The sequence below is a fragment of the Pecten maximus genome, chromosome 10 (assembly GCF_902652985.1).
Source record: "Pecten maximus chromosome 10, xPecMax1.1, whole genome shotgun sequence".
Classification (NCBI taxonomy): Eukaryota; Metazoa; Mollusca; class Bivalvia; order Pectinida; family Pectinidae; genus Pecten; species Pecten maximus.
The window spans coordinates 30650297-30658624 of record NC_047024.1 but is presented as its reverse complement, the minus strand read 5'-3'; the positions used below and the strand labels follow the sequence as shown (position 1 = coordinate 30658624).

General features: G+C 37.3%; 1 long non-coding RNA gene across 1 annotated transcript; it reads right to left on the bottom strand.

The window, feature by feature from the left end:
* Nucleotides 1-380: 380 nt before the first annotated feature.
* On the bottom strand, nt 381-7994 carry LOC117336509. The gene is made up of 3 exons (XR_004534638.1): nt 7869-7994; nt 4019-4184; nt 381-657 (listed from the first exon to the last, which is right to left on the bottom strand). It is a non-coding gene; the product is annotated as an uncharacterized LOC117336509 (long non-coding RNA).
* Nucleotides 7995-8328: the final 334 nt, after the last annotated feature.

The following is an 8328-nucleotide window of genomic DNA, read 5'->3' as shown; positions in this document are numbered from 1 at the left end:
AACCCAAACGAAAACAAGCGAATAGTAGGTTTTTTTAAAAATTTTATTGAAGTGCATATTGTAAAGAAAACATATCTTGACGAAGAAAAAAAGGCAATCGTACTTCACAATACAGAATCAGAATAATTAATTGGATAACACAATTTTCTCCGGATGTACGTCTGATCAAAGAATTTAATGGTGCATACAGATCACGTTTTGACTAGGCTTCAAAACAAGGAGATAAACATGCAAGTCTTTATTATGATTGTCATTAATGGTACACGCGGAAAGTCTTGCGTAGTCTGCTTGTTTTGAATGCCATCGAAATCATATTAGCTTGACATTTGTACTGACTAGGTATTTGATATTTATTACATATATATTGATCACGAATTTACTACCATAATTGTAGAAACCTTGATTGTGACAATAAATAGTTAACATATTATATGTTCAGAAATGTATTCAGTTATATGCCATTGTACAGCTTAAATGTTTCCACGGGCCAACCGATCTCCCCAATCTGTCCGTTTTTGGCCTTAGGGAATGCTTGGCCGGGAGGGGGTCTGTTGAGGTAATTCATCTGACTCGTAACCTCCGTTGAACGATCGCCTTCTCCCACCATTTGAAACCTTTCATGTGTGGTCGTACGATGTTGACGGTTTCCATCTGGTCCTGAATATTCAACGGTAGAACAGAACATCTTGTTAGTTCACATAAGTGGAATCCATAAAGTACCTTCTGCAGGTGAATATACTAATTGCAAGAAGTGAAGTACATTAAAAAAATAACGGATTCCCGTATTATCAAAACATAACGGTCATTATGGAATGCACAAGTAATAGAGAGAAACAACAAATGCCCAGCTTTGTTGCACAATATATATATTGTAATACATTTTAAATATATGCAGCCCATCGTAAAATATTTGTCCCAGTATCTCGTTGGCACTACCTTACATTTTACCTGGGAGTTATAGGTACGCCCTAGTCAGGGAGGATTGGCCAGTGGTAGGTCCCAGACGACATGAAATGACCTTATTTGTTAAAAGGCCGTGAAAGAATACTAAGCCATTTCTGTGCTGAGCATTAGACAAGGAGAATTAAGAGCATTATAATGACTAAAGGGTGTTGGTACCAAGTGATGGAACCTAGGAAATCTTGAGATGAAACCCTGAAATCTCTAAACTTCTTTGCTAGTATTTCTGGAATGGAAATGAACTTTTTCAAGACCCAGGTAGTATGGAGTGGCAGTAAAAAATATAGTGAAAACACTTTTGCTACAAATTTTGAGCGAAACTTACAAAACTTCAGTCTTTAATATAAATTTGGAACAAAAGAGTGTTTACACCAACAGGTAAAATAGTTGTTATCAAAACTTTACTAATATCTCAATTTAATCATCTTTTCATTTCACTTCCTAATCCTAAACAATTATATACTAAGGAAATTAACAATATGTTTTATGAGTTTCTGTTGAATGGTAAACCTGGTCCAGCAAAAAGAGACATACTTATACAAAATCTACGAAGAAGAGGGGCTCAAGATGCTTCATTTAAAATCATTCATAGCCGCTCTTATAGCAACTTGGATCAGACGTATATATCAAGTAGGGAATTGGGATATTGTTCTAGAATCATTATCAGATAAACAGAAATTAGCAAATTTTGGAATTGAATATTTAAAAAAGGAAAAAAAAAAACAGTTTTTAATAATGCATAGTTTAAGAAAGGTTATACTTTTTTCATAACATCATGAAAACAGATAAATCTCTATACACTTTCGATGAATATTGTAAAAAAATTAAAAATTCGTATTAATTTTTAAACCAGGCCGGAACTTTTACCGATTTATAGTGCTACCTCACTGAAGCATACTGCCGAAGACAACCAGCACACACCACACCCGGTCACATTATACTGACAACGGGCGAACCAGTCGTCCCACTCCTAATATGCTGAGCGCTAAGCAGGAGCAGCAACTACCATTTTTAAAGACTCTGGTATGTCTCGGCTAGGGGACAGAACCCAAAGCCTTCCTCACAGCGGCGAACGCTTAACTAAAGGCCAAAAGTGAGGCATTGTCAAGGGAGACATTAGGAAGAAGAAAGTTGTTCAGAAGAAGAGAAAAGATAAGATCCCAAATGAAGTCGCCTCTTACGATCATGCAATGGGGGCAGCAGGTACAATTCTTACGCCCTACCTGCAGGGCAGAATTTTAAGATGTAAAAAGGTGTAAGAAAGGTGCTCAAGAAATATAAACTACTTTAATAAAAAAAAAATGTAAGTAAACCCATCGCTCAAAACAAATGTAATCAAAATTTCAATATTGATGAAGACAAATGGAAAGAAATATATTTGATACAAATATCCTTTTAACACCTGTACTAAGTTCCAAACTTCAATGGCTGCAATTTAGAATTAACCACAGAATTCTGACTACAAAAACTGTTTTGATTCAAAATGAAAAACTAAATAAAATAAATAAAAAATAGACAAGAACTTTTGTACATTTTGTAATCCTTACCCTGAAACAATCACCCATTTATTATGGGATTGTGAATATAAATCATCATTTAGTCTTAGATTCGATAAACAGGAATTTATCTTTGGCAAGCAAATTAATAAACTTACTAAGTTCAATCTAGATAACCTAATATTACTAATTACAAGACCATATATTTACAAATCTAAATGCTTGGAATTAGGACCTAATCAAAACAATCTATATTAAATCATATTAATTTAGAGTTAAACGCGCATACAATTTTAATACCCAAAAGTAACATTAAAAACAAAATACATATTGACACACAAATACAGCATTTGCTACAAATCTAAAACGTTAATACAACATCTCTGACCTAGGTTTATTGTGTTCTTTCTGTGTGTTTTCAGTTGATTTTGTATACTCTTTTGTTTGTCTGTTTCTAACTTGTTTTCTCTCTCTCTCTCTCTCTTGCTCTTATTCCAATGACATAATGCCTTTTGCCTTTTGAACAAAGTTTAACTAGAACTGTCGCCAGGATGGCTGACTAATACCCCCGCAATCTGCACGAGTCAATGGTGAATTGGAACTGTTAATTAGAGGCTAAGATAACCCGTGCATGCCGCTATTTCTTAAATTCAGAATGTCTGAAATATGTGTTCTTCACAACAAAGATAATTCAGTGACCAGTTGCCATAGCAACTAATTTTGAGAAAAAGAAAGTGGCATGCACATCTATATATGGTCCTTTATATTTGTGTGAAGTTTCATTGAAATCGGCCCTTTGGTTTAGGAGTTGTCGACCGGACAAACTTAAAGTTATGGTTCTTATCGGAAAACCTGTTTATAGTGTCCAGTTGCCATATCAACCATAATTTTGAGAAAAAGAAAGTGACATGGTCCTCTATATTTGTGTGAAGTTTCATTGAAATCGGCGCATCGGTTTAGGAGGAGTTGTCCGGACTAAATGTGTCAACAGACAGACGGACGGACAGACAACCTGATTCCAGTATACCCCCCTAACTTCGTTGCGGGGGTATAATTAATACAACGACCACATAATTTATTTGGGTGGAGTGAAAGTGTAACTGTTGATATATAAAGTGTGCATGTTTTGTCTTTACTCATGTATTTTGTATATGTCATGTTTTATAAACAAAATTTGAAAATGAGTTAAAAAATGAATTTTTAAAAAAAAAGTGATTGAACAGATAGCCTTCTAGCCTTTTAATTGCGTATATTTCGGCAATGTCCCCATGTGGTCAGATCGTCTAATTCTGTCAACGTGTATTTATATAAGTTTTTTAGTCGCTTCGCTCATAAACATAAAAAATGAAAATATGAAATAAGAGCTTATTTGCTAATTGGATTTTAACGACCCATCAACACTTCACAGGTAAAAAAAATGGTGAGCAAAAACGAAACATCAAACATAAAATCTAAATGTCTGTTCGGTATCCAATTCATTTCTTTTCGGTCATGAAGGTGCTTTCCGGATTGCCTTTTTATTGTCATGACGGCAACATTAATAAGTCGGGTACGACACCTACCTGTAAATAGCACTGGACCTTGATACGCAGTCCACATCTGATGGCTTGAGGCGGAAACTTTGGAAGAAGATCCTATAGCATTTGCATGACCCCCAGGCAGCTGTACTGAAGAATGGTGTGAGGAAGTGCTGATAAAAGAGTCAGGACGGGATTCGCGTTGAGACATCTTGAAAACAAAAAGGAATTAAGTATACACATGACCTTCGCAGTGATGGACTCCATACAACAAATAAATGTACTATAACATCAAATTCGAGTAAAACATAATTGGGAAAATTTCTAAGATATTATCTTTTGCATTAAAAAAGTTATCATGGCGGTTTCTCTTGCTTTTGTAACATAGCAAGAACTATATGAAACACCAAATTGATCAGCCGTAAAAAGGAGAAACTAACAAGCAATTTTTAGAAGGAGTGCAATCGACAGAAAAAAACGAACCTTAGAATTAAATGTCTCAACCTCTTCATGCCGCTTTAGAATATACACAAGGATGTTTACTAAAATCTACAAACTAGAATTGTAAGGCAATGGGTAACTATCGTCCCCATTTGCAACCTCGGCAAGCAAATGATATCTATTTAATAAACTTTTTCTCTTTTGACAAATCAGCAGTCCCCGTTATGTTCCCATATAAACGGTTGTGGAAACACCTAGTGTCTTAAATGGAAATGATTATTTGTTTAACGCCTTATCAACACCCAAGGTCATTCAAGGATTTGGTTTGGTTTGGTTTATTTTGTTTAACGTCCTATTGACAGCTAAGGTCATTTAAGGACGGCAGTATGCTTCAGTGAGGTTGCACTATAAATCTTCAAAAGTTCCGGCCTATCACAAGGAGACTTTACACGTACATACCGCAGCCTCCCAAAACACACATACGCACTCACCACACGCATGCATATCGCAAACACGGGAGGCCTTCCTTAAATGACCTTAGCTGTTAATAGGACGTTAAACAAATAAAACCAAGCCAAACCAAGCCTCCCGTGCGTGCGATATGCATGCGTGTGGCGAGTGCGCATGTGTGTGTTGGGAGGCTGTGGTATGTTCATGTTTAGTCTCCTTGTGATAGGCCGGAACGTTTGCCGATTTATAGTGCTACCTCACTGAAGCATACTGCCGAAGACACCCAACAGGACACCCCACCCGGTCACATTATACTGACAACGGGCGAACCAGTCGTCCCTCTCCTAATATGCTGAGTGCTAAGCAGGAGTAGCAACTACCATTTTTAAAGACTTTGGTATGTCTCGGCCAGGGGACAGAATCAAAGCCTTCCTCACAGGAGCGAACGCTCATCTAAAGGCCAAAAGTGAGGCATTGTTAAGGGAAACATTAGGAAGAAAAAAGTCCCATTTGACCAGATTTAAACTGGACTAAGGAAAAATGGTGTAAAGATAACGACTCCAGACAATATGTCTCATTTAGCTCCATAAATGCAGTAAACAATGATGAACCATAATAGCTTTAAGTAGTCGATTTGGTTATAATTTTGTATAACGTCCTGTCAACACATTAAAGAGGTCATGTGTGCGAGATGTGTGTGCGAGATGTATGCGTGTGGTGAGTGTGTATGTCTGTTTTTGGGAGGCTGCGATATATTCGTGTTAAGTCTCCTTGTGGTATTCCGGAACTTTTGCCGATTTATAGTGCTATATCATTGGAACTGCCGAATATATCCAGCAGAACACCCCGCCCGGTCAAATTATACTGACAAGGGGAAAACCAGTCGTCTTACTCCCAAAATGCTAAGCAGGTGTAGCAACTACCATTTTACAACGACCCTGGTATGTCATGGCCATGGGATAAAACCCAAAGCCTTCCTCACAGGGGCGAATGCTGAACTCAAGGCCAAAATGTGGCATTGTCAAGGAAGGCATTAGAGAAAAATTGTCAAGAAGAAACACAGTTTGGTGAGGATCGCATCACTGCCCTGCAGGTAGGGCGTAAGAATTGTACCTGCTGCCCCCATTGCATGATCGTAAGAGGCGACTAAATTTGGGATCTTATCTTTTCCCTTCTTTCTTAATAGCTTTCTTCTTCCTAATGTCTCCCTTGACAGTGCCTCACTTTTGGCCTTTAGTTGAGCGTTCGCCCCTGTGAGGAAGGCTTTGGATTCTGTCCCCTGGCCGAGACATACCAGTCTTTAAAAATGGTAGTTGCTACTCCTGCTTAGCGCTCAGCATACTTGGAGTGGGACGACTGGTTAGCCCGTTGTCAGTATAATGTGACCGGGTGGGGTGTCCTGCTGGGTGTCTTCGGCAGTATGCTTCAGTGAGGTAGCACTTTAAATAGGCAAAAGTTCCGGCCTATCACAAGGAGACTTAACACTAACATACCACAGCCTCCCAAAACACGTACGCACTCAACACACGCATGCATGTCGCACGCACGGGAGGCCGTCCTTAAATGACCTAAGCTGTTAATAGGACGTTAAACAAAATAAACCAAACCAAACCAAGGATCGCATCAGCAGTTCCTTAGATTAGCTAGTTACATTGCACCGGGACGATACGTGATGCGATGTAACACATATGCCCCCCCCCCCCCCCCCTTATTTTATGGCGGGGGCATAAATATAGCATCTCAAATTAAGTCGTCACGTAATAATCATAAAACAGAAGTAGCAAAACTATCATGGCCTACCTCATGGGCATTAAAAACACGAGAATTAAGGGCAATCCTACATATACTCATGAAATCTGAGGAAGTTTGTTGTAGGGTTTTAAAGTCCTCGCAACAGCCAGGGTCATATGAGGACGGATGTTAAGGAGACACCTATAGAAGACAAGAACAGTGAGGAAAGTAAGGACGGATTTAGGACCAAAGTGTTGGTATGGGGACAGAAGATATACTAATACTCTCTTTTAAGATAAAAGTCACAAACTCGATCAGTCCAAATTCAAAATGGTCATTTTATTTTTCGATCTGTTTCAAAATTTCGTATGCATAAGAACTAATTAATAGCGGCAACGTACTCAATATGTCAAATATTCAAAACGGTCAGCGAGTCATAAAGTCTTGATCCATGAAATATGGACACCGTCCTGAAATGAACTCTCGAACCATCGACCCTAAAAACGGTGATTAATATTGGCAAAAACGAAACATTTGAAATGTAAATATATATTGGTACACTCACGTATTGTTTAATATCACAATAAGGGGGTACGGTCACTCAAACCTTGTGATAAAGAGCAACAACTTTTATATTAATTTGTATATGCTAATAGATTTCAAAAGATTTTCAAACTTGCTACATTTTGTATTTTGTAGGTCTTTAGATAAAAGCAATGTTACAAAAAGTTTAAAACATCCACCCAATTATGTTACACTGAAATTATAAACTTGATAAATAAATACAATATCACATGAACACTCCTGATAAATCCTCTACTAAGTTATCACAAAATTCAATATTAGGTTACACTGATTATGGCCCCGAAAATTAATAATACAAACTTAAATACACAATCGACATAAACATCAGGATTTCGTAAGAAGTGAAACCCCTCGCGCACCCAAACACACACACACACACACCCGCACACACACACACACACACACACACACACACACGCACACACACACTCTTTTCCACTACGTATTCATATCAAGATACCAATATTTATATATTTGCAGCAACGCATATACACTACGATAAAACTAATACATAATACACTTCGGATGTATATGCATAGACATATTACAACATAGCTCACCATCGAAAATGACAAATATAAATGACTTATGACTGTAGATATGTAAGAGGTAGACAGCAATGTGACCACAGTAACCATTTAGTATTTAGTCAATAGGTCATAGTCCCTTTAAATACTGGTCAACTTACCTTATCAATATGGCGTGTTCCCTCAGTATGGTGATAGTTTCGAATCAAAGAACGGGTTCTGTGTCCGGGTATTCAGTATCGATATGTCTATCGTTTTACGAAGTTAAAATCTGTATGTTGTGTATTGGGTCTTTGGATTGTTATGATATGAGTGTAGACTATAATTGATATTCAAATGGTCAGAGAGGTACGTAAAGGGAAATCAAGTATTTCTATAAAATTGCAAATACTTGAACTTTATTGTGTAGTTGTCAGTCCTCTGCAGCTGTAGTTTAATCTGTAAAGCTGAAATTATTTTATGAAGCAATTTCATCATCAATTAATACGTGTGGTTCATCTATGAAAAATTTGCTCCGTACAGTTTCCGTGTTGTTCAAATTTGAATATTTATGTACAATTGATCTTAACAAAAATGTCATTACTCTACAACAAACTAGCTATTGAATTAAGTTCAATCGGT